General features: G+C 40.2%; 1 long non-coding RNA gene across 2 annotated transcripts; it reads left to right on the forward strand.

Moving 5' to 3' along the window:
• Window positions 1–8,987: 8,987 nt before the first annotated feature.
• Window positions 8,988–15,490, forward strand: LOC138952640 (uncharacterized). Of its 2 annotated transcripts, XR_011451399.1 has the most exons (6): window positions 8,988–9,455; window positions 9,943–10,038; window positions 10,512–10,606; window positions 11,296–11,358; window positions 11,703–11,796; window positions 15,041–15,490. It is a non-coding gene; the product is annotated as an uncharacterized lncRNA (long non-coding RNA). The 2 variants fall into 2 exon arrangements; XR_011451398.1 differs by lacking the exon at window positions 8,988–9,455 and having other exon boundaries at window positions 9,759–10,038; window positions 15,041–15,489.
• Window positions 15,491–18,906: the final 3,416 nt, after the last annotated feature.

The following is an 18,906-nucleotide window of genomic DNA, read 5'->3' on the forward strand; positions in this document are numbered from 1 at the left end:
ACTGTGATGTTCTTAACTACACTTTAACATGGAATGTATGTATGTATGTATGTATGTATGTATGTATGTATGTATGTAGGTATGTATGTAGGTATGTATGCATGTGTGTTGGTGTGTCGGTGTGTCAAGTGTGCAAGTAAAAAGGGTATTGTAGTTGTACATATATTACTTTAGATATTTTTTTGTTATCATGGGTTTTATAAATTTTCTTCTCTTCTTCTTTTATAATTATTAATTAATGACCTATATGTGCTGATGACCAATTTAATTTCCTTTGTTGGATCAATAAAATGTTATGAGTTATGAGTTATGAGTTAGTTCATACATATACATTGATATTTTGTTAATTTTGCACATGATTGGATTTTCTCAATCCCTTTGAGTTTGCTACTCTGTGTGTGTGTGTGTGTGTGTGTGTGTGTGTGTGTGTGTGTGTGTGTGTGTGTGTGTGTGTGTGTGTGTGAACAAACTGTACTTTTGCTGTACTTTTTGCAAGTACGAGTGTACTGATGTGCACCTATGATAGTGTTCTTCATTGCGATCATTAATGCTGTCTTTTTCTCCAGCTCCCAATTGTATGCATGACGATGTGCACACAGTTCATTTGCACATTTAGCGTTGTGTGTGTGTTTTTCTCTATACATATGCATGGTGATCTGTAAACATTTTGCTTCTCTGTGCACAATGCATATGTAAACATTTTGTTCCATTTAACGCTGGTTGCTTTTTTCCTGTCTCAAGACAGCTCAAGACGTGTATGGTGATGTGTAAAAATATTGTTCTATGGGCACATTTTTTTGCTCATTTATGTACTTCACTTATGTCAATGTAGCCGCTAATTTAAGTGCAGTCGATCGTACAAACATTTCATTGTGGGTGACTCGAGCTGTCGGCGGACTGGACAAGATTTCTTTCCCAATTATATAATTGATGTTACATATTGTTTTTATACATTTTAACTAGCATGCATCTTAATTGAAGCGTGACAAAATCATTTTGTTACATTGACTGACTTCTCAGACTGTTTTTATCCTTTCCCAATTATATGAAAATTTGATAGGCGTTTTATTGTTCACAGTACCAACTGTATATTTACCACTGGGTTACTTTTTCCTATTTGCTGATGTGTAAATCTGTTATTGTACGGTGCACACTATTTTCTCCAAATAAATTTATGGCATTTTGTTTTGTACGATGCCATCGAACATTTAACACGTTTTTGTTGTTGCTTATTCACAATTAATTCTGTAATTTATAAAGAAGAAAATCCCGTGCATAGCACGGGTATCACTAGTATATATATATACTCCGATGAGGTGACAAAGAGTTTCGAGCCCTAATCATATTAAGAGTTGAAAATCACTTGGAATGTCACTGCCAGGCTGTGCATGTGTCGGTGTCGCATGATATTAAGATCTCTTTCATTCTGGTTTGCACACGCCTTTGTGTTGTTTTCGTGCTTTGAGCGACTGTCCCTGTACAAGTAATGTACTCCGTGTTCCGAAACATGTTCACGGGCTGTCAATAGACCTTGACTAGAAAGAAAAATGCACGAGTTTTGATATTCTCAGGTGACAAAGAAATGTGGCACATGTTCTCTTGCTGTCAAAATTCAGCTTTATCTCCTTGAGATTTACTTTTATGTTTGTTCTCGTGTGAACAATTTGGTACACCACCAGATCTGTGCAGGCTTTAACGTGGAATACGACCATCATTCCACTACAGATCTGTGCAGGCTTTGACGTGGAATACGACCATCATTCCACTACAGATCTGTGCAGGCTTTGACGTGGAATACGACCATCATTCCACTTCCTCGCGCCCCCTAATTGGCGTAGAGGCGCGTCCCCCGGGTGGTGGATGGGGAAGCCTTCTCTACTAACTTCTGAGAGAAGGTCACATCACTCTCGATGCCGTGAACCTAATTAGGATCTTTTTCTTGTTTCTTCTCTATTTCTGCCTCCCCAAAGTCCTTTTACTTTCCTTTTCTCACCCATAACATTCTTCACTTTTTACCCTTGTTAAGTGGTTCTTGTATAGAATATAGTCAATGTTTGTAAAGATTTTAGTCAAGCAGTATGTAAGAAATGTTTAGTCCTTTGTACTGGAAACTTGCATTCTCCCAGTAAGGTCATATATTGTACTACGTTGCAAGCCCCTGGAGCAATTTTTTGATTAGTGCTTTTGTGAACAAGAAACACTTAACAAGTGGCTCTATCCCATCTCCCCCCTTTCCCCTATCCCATCTCCCCCCTTTCCCTCGTCGCGATATAACCTTCGTGGTTGAAAACGACGTTAAACACCAAATAAAGAAAGAAAGAATCATTCCACTTGAGTACATGCAACAACATCAACAGCCTGGCTGCGTTATGTAAAGAGTGGGAATTTTGTGATGAATGACTTTCAAAAAAGACAGGAAGCAACAAAGGGGTTGAATTTTGGTATGTGTCCAAGTGTAAGTATGGTCTAATCCCGTCAAATCGGGACAGATCTGTTGTGGCTGATATGATGGGTAACAAGAAGAGAATGGTACCTTTAACTTCCACTTCTACGAACCTTCCGTTTGCAACGCAGGTTTCTTTCTTTCTTTCTTAAACCATTTGTTTTCTCAAGTCACGATATGAGACGCAACCGTCGCGATATAACCTTCGTGGTTGAAAACGACGTTAAACACCAAATAAAAAAAAAAGATATGAGACTCAACAGCTCAGTGAAGTGCTGCAAACACGTACCCTTTTACGGGTGTGCGCGGTTTGAATTTGTAAGCAGCCGTGCACAGCTCTTACCTTTGTCTTTCGGACCGCACTTTGTTTTCTGATGCTGAATTCATTACGTGTTGAATTCGAAAGATGTTGAATGGCTCATGAGTTAAGCTACCTTTAATACACGCTTATGTAGGTTGCTAGCCTTTTTACAGGGATAGACCGGGATGTGTGTGCGTGTGTGCGTGTGTGCGTGTGTCATATGTTAGAGCGATTCGTCGAGACAATTTCGACCCGTCTCGGTTTTTGGCTAGCCCGGCTTCAATTGCATTTTTGAAGACTGATCTTAGATGTTCAGTGTTGATCTTTTATTTTCAGACCGACAAATTGACGAAATGTTTTGATTTCGCTCCACGCTACTTTTCAAGAGGCGGTTTTCTTCGTACATGGCTAATCAATTCTCAGCTATCTCTCTCTCTATGCATTAACAGTTGCTGAAAATAATATTCCATTCCACTGCATCTTCTTCTTTCGGGTGCAAGGAGACTGTTTCCGCATAACTACTCACAGTTCTTGTCTATATTTAGAATGCTTCCTCGTGTTTCTTAGATGCTGTGTTTAGTTCTTTGCTTCACTTGTTTATTATTCTTGGAGTTATCATTAAGCGTTCATCGCGGGCAATCATGTATTTGCGTATTTCAGGCTTGTAGAAATAATGAACTGCTATTGTTACTTGTCTGGTTATACGTCATGAACTCCTCACACCAAAATTCCCTTTCTTACGAAAACATTAAGTTCCTGTTTACGGCGTTTCCTCTACGCGCTAGAATGTTAATCTGTGTCGACAGAGAACAGCATAAATTTGAATACTCATGTATCTTGTCACATGTGACAGTTTTCGGTCGTGCACATACAAATGTCTTCATATGTAATGTTAATTTAACCGCCCTTTCCTTGAAGCAACTTTGCATTCATTTCAAGCACAGATTGGTAGAATACAAATCTGGCTGAAAAAAGGGTCCGACAAATTTGTTGCAGAGTCTGAGAGTGCAGCCTATTAGCTAAAGTCTGGCTGGACAAGTCCACCTCGCAAGCTGGCTCCTATCTTTAAATTTTGTGTCTGTTTTGTTTGACGCCTCAAAATTGACGAAAAAAATCCTCTTTTTGACCACTGATGCGATCGACACCTTCATCAATAGAAATGACGACATAACACAAGAAATAAGCAAGATAGCAGAAAACAACCTGTTTTGCATCGATCATTAATTTGTCTCTTCGTATATAAAAGCTGCCTATTCAGAATTTCGTCGATTGTTTAATTATCACCTTACGTTTTTGTCAGGTCGTTTTTTGGGGGTATCCTTTTTTGGGGCGGCGGTCACGTGACCCCTGTAAAATAAGTCTTTGATGAAAAAACTGTGCCAAGTGGAGCGCCGTTTATGGCAAAGAAAGTATGAATGAAGTGACGCGGGAATGAATGCTTTACTTGGGGTGCAATACTTTTTTTGTGCCAAGTTTGTTGATTATGTCTTCCTTCTTTTCTTTTTACATTTAGTCAAGTTTTGACTAAATGATTTAACATAGAGGGGGAATCGAGACGAGGGTCGTGGTGTGTGTGTGTGTGTGTGTGTGTGTGTGTGTGTGTGTGTGTGTGTCTGTGTCTGTGCGTGTGTGTGTGTGTGTGTGTGTGTGTAGAGCGATTCAGACCAAACTACTGGACCGATCTTTATGAAATTTGACATGAGAGTTCCTGGGAAAGATATCCCCGGACGTTTTTTTCTTTTTTTCGATAAATGTCTGATGACGTCATATCCGGCTTTTTGTAAAAGTTGAGGCGGCACTGTCACACCCTCATTTTTTAATCAAATTGATTGAAATTTTGGCCAAGCAATCTTCGACAAAGGCCGGACTTCGGTATTGCATTTCAGCTTGGTGGCTTAAAAATTAATTAATGACTTTGGTCATTACAAATCTGAAAATTGTAAAAAAAATTATGTTTTTATAAAACGATCCAAATTTACGTTCATCTTATTCTTCATCATTTTCTGATTCCAAAAACATATAAATATGTTATATTTGGATTAAAAACAAGCTCTGAAAATTAAAAATATAAAAATTATGATCAAAATTAAATTTTTGAAATCAATTTAAAAACACTTTTATCTTATTCCTTGTCGGTTCCTGATTCCAAAAACATATAGATATGATATGTTTGGATTAAAAACACGCTCAGAAAGTTAAAACGAAGAGAGGTACAGTAAAGCGTGCTATGAAGCACAGCGCAACCGCTACCGCGCCAAACAGGCTCGTCACTTTCACTGCCTTTTGCACTAGCGGCGGACTACGTTCAGTTTCATTCTGTGAGTTCCACAGCTTGACTAAATGTAGTAATTTCGCCTTACGCGACTTGTTAAGTCTACTTTTGTTAACAGGCACGCGTCCACAAGAATAAAGCAACTTACTCGTGATCTGAAATAGTGCTCAGGCTAATACCTTGTTTCACTCATGATCTGAAATAGTGCTCAGGCTAATACCTTGTTCCACTCATGATCTGAAATAGTGCTCAGGCTAATACCTTGTTTCACTCATGATTTGAAATAGTGCTCAGGCTAATACCTTGTTCCACTCATGATCTGAAATAGTGCTCAGGCTAATACCTTGTTCCACTCATGATCTGAAATTGTGCTCAGGCTAATACCTTGTTCCACTCATGATCTGAAATAGTGCTCAGTCTAATACCTTGTTCCACTCATGATCTGCAATAGTGCTCAGGCTAATACCTTGTTCCACTCATGATCTGAAATAGTGCTCAGGCTAATACCTTGTTCCACTCATGATCTGAAATAGTGCTCAGGCTAATACCTTGTTCCACTCGTGATCTCAAATAGTAATCAGACAAATACCTTGTTCCACTCGTGATCTGAAATAGTGCTCAGTCTAATACCTTGTTCCACTCGTGATCTGAAATAGTGCTCAGGCTAATACCTTGTTTCACTCATGATCTGAAATAGTGCTCAGGCTAATACCTTGTTCCACTCATGATCTGAAATAGTGCTCAGGCTAATACCTTCTTCCACTCGTGATCTCAAATAGTACTCAGGCTAATACCTTGTTCCACTCGTGATCTGAAATAGTGCTCAGTCTAATACCTTGTTCCACTCGTGATCTGAAATAGTGCTCAGGCTAATACCTTGTTCCACTCATGATCTGAAATAGTGCTCAGGCTAATACCTTCTTCCACTCGTGATCTGAAATAGTGCTCAGACAAATACCTTGTTCCACTCGTGATCTGAAATAGTGCTCAGGCTAATACCTTGTTCCACTCATGATCTGAAATAGTGCTCAGGCTAATACCTTGTTCCACTCATGATCTGAAATAGTGCTCAGGCTAATACCTTCTTCCACTCGTGATCTCAAATAGTACTCAGACAAATACCTTGTTCCACTCGTGATCTGAAATAGTGCTCAGGCTAATACCTTGTTCTACTCGTGATCTGAAATAGTGCTCAGGCTAATACCTTGTTCCACTCATGATCTGAAATAGTGCTCAGGCTAATACCTTCTTCCACTCGTGATCTGAAATAGTGCTCAGACAAATACCTTGTTCCACTCGTGATCTGAAATAGTGCTCAGGCTAATACCTTGTTCTACTCGTGATCTGAAATAGTGCTCAGGCTTAATACCTTGTTCCACTCATGATCTGAAATTGTGCTCAGGCTAATACCTTGTTCCACTCATGATCTGAAATAGTGCTCAGTCTAATACCTTGTTCCACTCGTGATCTCAAATAGTACTCAGACAAATACCTTGTTCCACTCGTGATCTGAAATAGTACTTAGACAAATACCTTGTTCCACTCGTGATCTGAAATAGTTCTCAGGCTAATACCTTGTTCCACTCGTGATCTGAAAAAGTGCTCAGGCAAATACTTTGTTCCACTCGTGATCTGAAATAGTGCTCAGGCTAATACCTTGTTCCACTCATGATCTGAAAAAGTGCTCAGGCAAATACTTTGTTCCACTCGTGATATGAAATAGTGCTCAGGCTAATACCTTGTTCCACTCATGATCTGAAATAGTGCTCAGTCTAATACCTTGTTCCACTCGTGATCTCAAATAGTACTCAGACAAATACCTTGTTCCACTCGTGATCTGAAATAGTGCTCAGGCTAATACCTTGTTCCACTCGTGATCTGAAATAGTACTTAGACAAATACCTTGTTCCACTCGTGATCTGAAATAGTTCTCAGGCTAATACCTTGTTCCACTCGTGATCTGAAATTGTACTGAGGCTAATACCTTGTTCCACTCGTGATTTGAAATAGTGCTCAGGCTAATACCTTGTTCCACTCGTGATCTGAAATAGTGCTCAGGCTAATACCTTGTTCCACTCGTGATCTGAAATAGTGCTCAGGCTAATACCTTGTTCCACTCGTGATCTGAAATAGTGCTCAGGCTAATACCTTGTTCCACTCATGATCTGAAATAGTGATCAGGCTAATACCTTCTTCCACTCGTGATCTCAAATAGTACTCAGACAAATACCTTGTTCCACTCGTGATTTGAAATAGTGCTCAGGCTAATACCTTGTTCCACTCATGATCTGAAATAGTGCTCAGGCTAATACCTTGTTCCACATGTGATCTGAAATAGTGCTCAGACAAATACCTTGTTCCACTCGTGATCTGAAATAGTGCTCAGGCTAATACCTTGTTCCACTCGTGATCTGAAATAGTGCTCAGGCTAATACCTTGTTCCACTCATGATCTGAAATAGTGCTCAGGCTAATACCTTGTTCCACTCGTGATCTGAAATTGTACTCAGGCTAATACCTTGTTCCACTCGTGATCTGAAATAGTGCTCAGACAAATACCTTGTTCCACTCGTGATCTGAAATAGGCCTAGTACTTAGACAAATACCTTGTTCCACTCGTGATCTGAAATAGTGCTCAGGCTAATACCTTGTTCCACTCATGATCTGAAATAGTGCTCAGGCTAATACCTTGTTCCACTCGTGATCTGAAATAGTGCTCAGGCTAATACCTTGTTCCACTCATGATCTGAAAAAGTGCTCAGGCAAATACTTTGTTCCACTCGTGATATGAAATAGTGCTCAGGCTAATACCTTGTTCCACTCATGATCTGAAATAGTGCTCAGGCTAATACCTTGTTCCACTCGTGATCTGAAATAGTGCTCAGACAAATACCTTGTTCCACTCGTGATCTGAAATAGTGCTCAGACAAATACCTTGTTCCACTCGTGATCTGAAATAGTGCTCAGGCTAATACCTTGTTCCACTCGTGATCTGAAATAGTGCTCAGGCTAATACCTTGTTCCACTCGTGATCTGAAATAGTACTCAGCCTAATACCATGTTCCACTCGTGATCTGAAATAGTGCTCAGGCTAATACCTTGTTCCACTCGTGATCTGAAATAGTGCTCAGGCTAATACCTTGTTCCACTCGTGATCTGAAATAGTGCTCAGGCAAATACTTTCTTTTACCTTGTTCCACTCGTGTTCTACTCGTTGATCTACTTGCTTTTTCATCCATGTAATATCATGAGTTTGTTTGCTGAAATACGTGCTGACAGCCGACGGACAGTGCCATTCCCCTTGATGGATGTCACGCTCAGTACTATTTTCTTTGCATTTGCTGCCCACTAGAAAAGATTATCTAAACAACGTTTCGCTTAAACTGCCGAAAGAGAAACACATGTTAAAGGAGGTTAGATGTAGCTTTATCTCAATAGTATTTTCATACACTCACGCACGCACGTGTCCACGGCAACGAACAGGTACACACACACGTACACATACACACCACACACACACACACACATACACACCACACACACACACACACACATACACACACATGCGTACGCACGGACACAAGTAAGCACACTCACAGACAGATCTAGACAAACACACACACACACACACACACACACACACACACACACACACACACACAAACACACAAACTAACACAGTAGGTTTTTACACAGAATAAAGCTGTCCCTTCCTTTGGAAGCATTCCAAAAGTCAACAGCCCGACTGAGTTGGATGATTGTGTTTTAAAGCCACCGGTGTGACTTGTGACTAGTCCATGTGAAGTGATGGATTGCCCCGTTAGAACAGACATAGTATGGGTCAGTGCGAGTCAGAGACCGCGAGACGAATTTTAACTCTTCCTTTTTTGACGTTTTGGGGCGTAAACCTACATAACACTAATCTACGCATTTGTTTATAGTTTGTTTTGTTTTCTTAGCCATGGTGGTTAAAGGCTGTTCTTAACCAGACGAACCTTTGGTTCGCGAACTAGGTTCGTGGGGTTCGGCGAACCTCAAGACTGGTTCGGCGAACTTGTCTTGGTTCTTAACCAGACGAACCTGAGTTTTCGAACTAGGTTTGGGAGGTTCGGCGAACTAGGTTCGGGGTTTGCAAGTCATGTCTTGGGAACCTTGAAGATCGGGCCGAACCTTTGACTCTTCTGCCAAGGAGGAAGACAAATTATTGAAAAACCGAATCTCAATGGCGGACGAAATCACCCAAGTCAAAATTACATTTTCTGAGATTTTATAAAAACAACGCTTGAACGAAAAGGTAGAATGGTGACTTCCGTTCCATTTCAAGTTAAGCTTTTCACTTTTCCGAGCAAGACAACCGCTGAGAGGGAAAAAACGCCGCTGTTCGACTTCGAAATTTCCAGTCGTAGACGACCTTCGCTTCTGCAGCATTGTCTAGTGCAGGTGAGGCAGTGTTACTCATTTCGCTGAGCTTGTTTTCGTATTGTTGTGCATTAGGATCATCTAGTATGATATGAATAAAAGCAGGAATGACTTCGGCATGTAAACGCATTGATTTTGTCGAAATCAGCACAGCAGTAAGCTAGATTCTTTCTGCTCAATTTGTTTAATTTTTTTCTTCAAAAGTTTATGACTTTGATTTTGATTGTTTGTTTATCTCATCGGCACAACATCCATCAGGCAAAATATCAATATGTTGAATGATAACGTTGAGATAAGGAAGTTCACACATTTATCTGCTTGCAACAACAATCGCAAGGACAGATCTATCTGCTTCGTTGACTGCTAGATTTTCATTGAATTTCCCAAGTAATGATGATCTCGTTTTCAATTAGATCTGGACAGTGTTTGTGTTCTTAGATTCATGATTGACCATGCAGGCTGATTGAGATCATAACATTGTGTTTGTTTGTGCTGGTGCAATGTGCAGATGAATGGCCCGGACCGCAGGATGACCCAGTGATCAATACAACTTGCGTTCACCACTCAACATTGTCTTCCACCTAACTCAAGGGCAAAAATAAAGGTACATGCTGGTGAAATCATTGTGCAATTTATGTCTGTGAAGATCAAGATAGTTGTTAGCTCTAACTGATCATGCTTATTATTATCAAGTTACATACACACTCCGCCCCAGCACCACCCTAAACCCATAACAACACTCTCCAGTCCAACTACCCCCACCCTTCCGTGCAACATATGTTGCCGTCTGTACCTTGTTTGTGGTTATGGGGAGTGCTCAAATAGTTCCATAACTGTTAATATAAATTAAAAGTACTGAGAGTTTCATTTTCCATTGCTCTTCCCCTTCCTCACGTCACATTACACACTCCCTTTGCCCCATCCCCCACCCCCTCTCTCTTTCTATGCTCTTTTTTTTCTTATACTTCTTCTTCTCTTTCTCTCTCTCTCTACCTGTATAAATCAGCTCTCTGGTTGTTGCTTCTGTAAGTGTAATGTAAAGTTCTACATCTCTGCATTTGTATTGTCATTTTTCAGAATGCCCTTGTAATAACTTCAGCGTCTGCCCATGGAGTCTATATAGGTCAAAGTCTCAAATGTGATGTGATCAAGAGGATGCCGCAATGATCCAGGTAATATTGCAAATACTCAAACTGATCTAAAAGCAGAAGCATAACGTGATCCACAAACATTTCTGCTTAAACATTACAGGGTTACAGTACACCCAGAAAAACAGCTGGATGTTAGTGCATAATTATCTGCAAGTGCAAGCAACATCGACCCTCTCCCCCTGCTCTTTTTCCATCAGCAAGAGCAACATTTATTTTCATGTACAACTTTTCTACTGCCTCTTATGTTGTATAACTGTTGATATTTAAATGAAGCAAGTGTTTGTTTTCAATGGCACTGCATTTCCCATGTACACACACACACACACACACACACACACACACACACACACACACACACACACACACACACACACACACACACACACATTCGCATTGTCTCTGCCTGTCTGTCTGTCTGTGTCTGTCTGTCTCTCTCTCTGTCTGTCTCTGTCTGTCTGTCTGTCTGTCTCTCTCTCTCTCTCTCTCTCTCTCTCTCTCTCTCTCTCTCTCTGTTTTTACATCAGTAATTTTGATCACTTGCACTTCACTGGGATTTAGTTACTGAATCAGTCATTCAGTGAGAGTGTTATGTAGAGTAAGAGTATTGAGTCTGCTGCTGCTGCTGCTGTTGTTCTTACTCATTACTGTTTCTCCTCTCTGCATAATTCTTGTTCTCCCTTAAAATGCTGGTGTTTTTTTCATCATTACAGTATCTGTCCATTGAGTCTGCGTCTGAGCTGTGATGGGACCAAAAAGATTCCAGAATGAAAGAGGTAACTTTTATTTACTGATCTTTATTTAGTTTATGGAGAAGTTGGTTCACATAATGCATTACAGAGTTGCTGCCTTTTTAGATATATTAAACATTGTACCAGTCATTACATGATCAAACTGTGTTAGCCACCCCACCTTCCCCGGTTCCCAGCTATCCTTCTATCCCCGCCTCTAAACCCCCACCCCAATCCTTCCATCTCCCCCAAATCAAATTTACTGACACAACACTGATTTTCATTTTACCTTATTTAAGTGTTCTTTGAATAAAATTATATAGCCTGTTGCTGCTGCAAATGTTGTTGTGACTGTTCTTCCTCAGTGTATATTTTTTTCGTTTCCTCAGAATGCAGTTCTCCCATGCACCACAGCGTCTATCAATGGAGTCTACAATATTGTCTGGGATGTGATTTGAGCAAGAGCATGTCAGAATGATCAAGGTAACTTTTTAAACACACAGAACTGATCAAACTGTAGAATTCAAGTACACAATTTCAGATGTTTTCAAATGCATAACATACTGCAACAGTCAGGGTCTTTCTCCACATAAAGAGTGTGAGGTTTTCTTGGTAAAATTGCGATTTTTGTCGCTATGCGCAGAGTGCGACCTTTTTATTTGATTTTTGTACTATAAAGGCAGATATATATTCAAATAAAAGAAAGTCTTGCATGGGGAGGAAGGAATATGCATGAGGCTTTTGACAAGACAAACTGTCCTTATTAGAGCCTAAACATACGTTCCTTACCGTTAGAACCAAAATGTCAGACATCATAGATGCTCCAATTAAACAAAAGAAGGGCATCCTTTTACTTAAACATAATTATACACTGTACCGCACATTAATAACCTGGTTGTGTTCTGTGGCAGTGCATAGTGGGAACCTTTTTGCTTAATGAATTTCACATGTGTCTGTAACTTGAATCTCCACCAAAAGAAGCTGGACGTAAAAAGGGGTGTCTAAAAAAAAAGCACCCTATTTCCTTTTTGATCTCTTTTTTTTTCGCAGTCAAAAATGTGATTAAAAAGAAAATAGGGAGGTTTTTTTACCATCCTGTATAGTCTTGTTGTTCCCATGTAAAAACCTAGTCAAACATGTGGTGTCTGATATGCTGGGTAATATGGTGAGGAACATGCCTTTAAAGGCCCAGTCATAATTGTGAAAGCCCTTCTGCTCATCTGGAATTTGATGAATTTTGTTGTTGTTGTGTTTAATGAAATGAATTCGCAAAAAGGAAAAAAAATTTTTTTACTGTTCACACAAAGCACTTGTAGATATTTGGTATGTGCCGCATGTCAGGGGTGGTCTTATTCAATCAATCAATATGAGGCTTATATCGCGCGTATTCCGTGGGTACAGTTCTAAGCGCAGGGATTTTTATTTTTAAATTTTTCAAGGCGCAAGGATTTATTGATGCCGTGTGAGATGGAATTTTTTTACACAATACATCACGCATTCACATCGGCCAGCAGATCGCAGCCATTTCGGCGCATATCCTACTTTTCACGGCCTATTATTCCAAGTCACACGGGTATTTTGGTGGACATTTTTATCTATGCCTATACAATTTTGCCAGGAAAGACCCTTTTGTCAATCGTGGGATCTTTAACGTGCACACCCCAATGTAGTGTACACGGAAGGGACCTCGGTTTTTCGTCTCATCCGAAAGACTAGCACTTGAACCCACCACCTAGGTTAGGAAAGGGGGGAGAAAATTGCTAACGCCCTGACCCAGGGTCGAACTCGCAACCTCTCGCTTCCGAGCGCAAGTGCGTTACCACTCGGCCACCCAGTCCTAATACATACAGGTAAACTGACAGGTACTTTTCCACAGTGGAACCCCCCTTTCAGATCCATTCATTTCAGACTTCCTCCTTTATAATTGATCTTGCTTCTTTAGATGTTCTGTGACGGGTGAAGTGGCGTGCAGTGGTAAGACGTCGGCCTCCTAATCCGGAGGTCGTGAGTTCGAATCCCGGTCGCTGCCGCCTGGTGGGTTAAGAGTGGAGATTTTTCCGATCTCCCAGGTCAACTTATGTGCAGACCTGCTTAGTGACTTAATCCCCTTCGTGTGTACACGCAAGCACAAGACCAAGTGCGCACGGAAAAGATCCTGTAAACCATGTCGGAGTTCGGTGGGTTATGGAAACACGAAAATACCCAGCATGCCTACTCAACGAAAGCGGAGTAAAGCTGACTATGCTCTCAGAATATAGTGTGGGGAACCCAAATGGGCAAACAAGCTCACACGTCACCAGAATTTCTGGAACGCTGAAGAAGAAGATGTTCTGTTCATAACCTCTGTAAATTACCCCCATTTTTAGACCCCTTCCATTTTAAGACTTGATTTTCTCACATTTTTTAAGGTCTTAAAAGGGGTTTCCCCTGTACTCCTAAAAAACCCTGACCCACAAAGTAATTTAATTATAACTGCTGTAATCGTTCCTTCCGTGTGCTATTATCTGTGGGTTTTTTTTCTTCTCCTGTGTTGTCTCATCCTCTGTGCGCCCTGAAAGAGACCTCCGGGTCGAAATTGCCGTACCTTGTCTTATCCAGCTGTGATCCCGCCTTCGTATTAATGTGAGGGCAGTACTTTTTTTAAACTTTCAATATTGACCGTACGTTTTGAATAAAACACCAATAATGAATTAAAAATACATCAGAAAATTATTTCCTCACTATACACAATAACCCCTCATTTAAAGGCTGACAAAGTCCTATTTAATTAGTTTACTTACTTCCAGGGCTTTTCCCATCGTTGCGGGGATGTATAAATTAAGCTTCCTGCAAAGTTTTAGGTTTGAAGTCCTTACCAATTACAAGAAATAATCAATTCTTAATAAAGTTTATTGCTATCTTTAGAAACAGTTCTCCAGGGCTTGGGCTATTTTTAGACCGTCAACACAGACAGTACAGCTTCGTCAATCCCCGCGTGAAGGAAATCGCTCACCTTCCACGTGCAAAACGTAGTGATATTGACACGCCAGATTAGCGCGGTAGCGGATTGTGCTAAGCAGGAAAGCGCGCTTTTCTGTATTCTTGTTAACTTCGCAATTTCCGGAAAACATCCACTTTCACTTTGAGACTGTTCTGTTTACATTCGACACTATCAACACCACTTTGCAATACTGAAATAATTTTTTCTGTTTTCGAAAGCTACAGCCAATCGTTATTATATCCCCTTAGGTACAGTTTTATAACATTATTGGCACATGTAAACAATAGGAATTAATTAATGAACGCTACGAAAAGGGCAGCCTTTAACCTATGAACTTGCAACTGTGTTGACCTGTGTAATGTAACATAGACCACCACCATCTCTGTCTCTCTCTCTCCCTCTCCCTCTCTCTCTCTCTCTCTCTCTCTCTCTCTCTCTCTCTCTCTCTCTCTCTCTTACACCCCTTACCTGTTCGCAAACCTTTACCCAAATGTATGCTAAATGTATATACAATACAAGACAAGACAAGACATGGCAAGACAAGACAAGTTAGGAAAAGGTTGCCAGTAGGCCAATAGAGGGATGACAAGACAAGACAAGGCATGACAAGACAAGACAGGACAGGGACCAAAAAAAAAGAAAGAAAAAAAGAAAGATAACTAATTCGGTCAACAGATGTAAAAGAAATAAGCATTTGTTTGGGTTGAATGTTTGGGTGTCACCCTGTATATATTTGTATTTTTGCAGGACAGGGTCGAGTTGTGATGATGTCAGGGCGACTGAAGACACACCAACAAGTATTCTTCGGAAGTGTTTGGAACACAAATGAACATTATTTCATAATAAAAAGGCGGCTGACATTGATGTTCATATCGGTTCATGTTCATATTCTCAGCACAGACGTGTGCTTAGAAATCGGATGTTTAAGAACAAGAGACAACCCCGAATAAAGCCTTATGAAATATGGTTGGAGCTGGATCAAAAGTGTGTGTGTGTGTGTGTGTGATTGAAGGGCAACATTTATAAATGATGAGACAGAAAGCTAAAGCACATCCTTTTATCGTACGTTCCATATCGTCCTCCTACTTTAAATGCTTGCTAATACAGACGTTCTCCAAGAAAACGTCTATCCAGTAATGTTTTGTTTATCGCAATGAAAGCTTTTTTTTGAGAAGAATGAAGAGGAATCAAATTTTTCAAAAACAAAAACCAAGACCAATTGAATTGCTCAAAACGTAAAGAAACAGGATGATATTGGTTCAGTAGTACTATTTGTAGACCCTTAAAGCAATACATCCACAAGGGATTCCAGTGTATCAGTGCAAATAGAAAATTTCTGATATAACTTGAAAATTAAAACAGACTGAATTGTGATAAAAAGAACCAAAATCCCGAGTAGTTTTTTTTTAGGTCTCCCTCTTCACTCAATCCCCAAACTCATATTCTGTACCGAAAAGAGCTCAAACACACACGTGGACAGACAGACACGCACACACACTTTGGTAAACATCATGTATGCTTCTCGACTCTGCTGATCCACAATTAGAAATATCGCTATCATTTATTTTTGGTCACCGTCTTTCCCTTTTCACAGGCAAGTTTTTTTGTGTAGCATTTCCCATAGAACCCCGATGGCTCCACGGTAGACACAATGATCAGTCCATACCAGTCATGTTATTTTCTCGAATCAATGTATAACCTTTAACCCAGGAGGGTAAATGACATAGGATTCGGGTAATCTTGAACTTTAATGTGTTAAATTCATAGCTCATAATTCAGAGGCATTCAAGCCTCCAAATTTGGAGAACCTGCACTTGTAATCATAACAAGTCTTTTAGATCCCTTTAAAGTCACGGAATGAACTCCGAAGAACTGTACGAATCATAGCGTACTCTGGTACGAATGCATTTTGTTTACAAATTACATGCGTCAAAGAAGGAATTATCCGTGTCAGCGGACAGGGGAGGCAACTTTGTCGTGTAATTGAAGTCCCTTGGTTGACAACCTACGCCATTTTCGCCGATCAAACAACCAAATTAATTAATTATGCTTAGGTTTGGAGCTTAATCCGTCAATTAATTTCATGATAAATGTTCTTGGGCTTGATTACAGGTACTTGGATCTAAAATAAGTAAAGTATGCCACTCGATTCTGAGCTATGAATTTAACACACTAAAGTTCAAGATTACCAGGCTTCGTGCACCATGATCAAGTGGGAAGGAGAGACCCAAATCGACAACCAGCACGGAGTTACCACTCAATCGGTGATTTCGTCTTGGAGGCAGCCATTTTTGGAAGGGGAATAACTTACTTGCTTTTATTGTCGACTCGGAGTGAGCTCCCCTCGTTTGACGGCGATCCAGGTTTCGTGTCTTAACTGGACGAACTAGTCCTTGAGTTTGCCGAACAAGTTCACCCAGTTAAGACACAAACCATGGTTCGCGAACCTTAGTTCGGCGAACCAATGGTTCGTCTGGTTAAGAACAGCCTTAAAGGAAGGAATGCAAAGACGGGGAGGGAGGGAGGGGGAGAGAGAGAGAGAGAGACAGAGAGAGAGAGAGAGAGACAGAGAGAGTGAGAGACAGAGAGAGTGAGACAGAGAGAGAGACAGAGAGAGAGACAGAGAGAGAGAGACAGATAGAGGGACAGAGAGAGACAGAGACAGAGAGGGAGAGACAGAGAGAGAGAGACAGAGACAGAGAGAGAGAGACAGAGAGAGACAGAGAGAGGGAGAGAGAGACAGACAGAGAGAGAGAGAGAGAGAGGGAGAGAGAGAGACTCAGACTCAGAACTTTATTACAAAAGGATAAAGGTTTTAGGCAAAGCCAAGGACTACTAGTCCTTGGGCAAAGCCTATTCTTCCAACCTGTCCTTTATACAACACATAAAGACAGACGGACATAAAAAACAAAACTTCAATCATATAAGATACAGAATTACATTGTATGGATTGCAACACAATGTGCATTTAAGAAATTATATAAGGAGAACTCAAAAATTACAAAATTACATTGACATAGTTAAACCTTTCATTTTGAGAATTAAGTTGCTCAAATCAGCTACACATCCGTTAACACTAGCACAAAATGTTCAACAAAATAACAATCGAACAAGACATTTCATTCACGAATGATGTGTGAACGTGATTGTCTCTTAAACATTTTCACTGAAGTTGCATTTCTTATCTGTTGGGGGAAGGAGTTCCAGAGAAAAGCTCCCGAGAAGGCTAAGCTCGATTTGTAGAGGTCTATGCGAGGTATAGCAGGGATGATATTTTGGGACCCATATCTTTTTGTGGCATGTTTGAAATGTGATTGCAAATATTTAGGACAGTCGTCATTTAGAATTTTATACATGAACACAGCCTTGTTTAACGTTTCAAGGGGAGAACATTCAGGAGCTTTAGTTTATCATCCGTGGACCTATTCAAATCATGCAGAATAAGTTTTGCAGCTCGGCGATGCAGGGAATTGAGTCTTTTTAAATGAACATCACTGCAGTTATCCCAAAGTGTCGAAGCGAAGTTTATATGAGGCATTATGTGGGCGTAATAGAACATTTTGAGTGCTTCAGAATCGGCGTAATGCCTTAATTTTGATAACAGGTAAAAATTCTTTGATACTACTTTGCAAATATTACTCAAATGAGTTTGCCATTTCAACTCTTGATCAATGGTAACACCTAATAGTCTATGTTCCCTAACTTGCTGCACTTGAGTTGAGCCAACTGACAGTTGTAGTAGTAAAGGACTTAACTGGTGTTTTTGTTTCGTGGTTATCACCATACTCTTTGTTTTAATCGGATAAATGATCATTGCATTAGAAACGCACCACTCAGTGATTTCATCCACACTTGTTTGAAGAGAAGAGTTGACGGATTCCAAAGATGTTTGACTGGTGTGAACAGAAGAGTCATCCGCGAAGAACTCACATCTAACTTTTTCATCGGACACATGAAGGGGTAAGTCATTTATATAAATACAGAACAAGATAGGTCCTAATACAGACCCTTGAGGGACACCACTCCTGACAAACTCGTTTGACGAAGTTTTACAGTTAATGGACACATACTGTTTCCGTTTTGAAAGATACGATTCAAAAAAGGCACAGGCGGAGTCGTCTTTTAAATAGCATTTTAATTTCTTCAGTAGAAGTGAGTGATCTACTAGGTCAAAGGCTTTCTTAAAGTCAAAAAAACAACGCTCCCGTTATTTCTGCTTTGTTTATTGCTGACAGCCAAGTCTCGCATAAAGAGCTTAAGGCGGTGTGGCAGGAATGCTTCGAGCGGAATCCAGACTGAAACGAATGAAACAGATTCATTTCTTCCATATATGCCAGTAGGTGTTTTTGTACGTGCTTTTCTAAGGGTTTAGATAGAACAGGTAAGAGGGAAATAGGTCTAAAGTTGTTTGGGTCTGTAAGATCCTTATTTTTTGGAAGTGGTAATACCTTTGCACACTTTAAAATAGAAGGGAACATATTTTGTTGTATGCTTAGGTTATAAACATAAGTTAGGGAATCGACAATGTAAGGTAAAGCAAGTTTTAGCAACTTGACTGGAATCTTGTCTGGACCCATTGACTTCTTATTCGCCATTTGTTCTACCAGTTTTCC

Source organism: Littorina saxatilis, linkage group LG17 (genome assembly GCF_037325665.1).
Source record: "Littorina saxatilis isolate snail1 linkage group LG17, US_GU_Lsax_2.0, whole genome shotgun sequence".
NCBI classification, from domain to species: Eukaryota; Metazoa; Mollusca; class Gastropoda; order Littorinimorpha; family Littorinidae; genus Littorina; species Littorina saxatilis.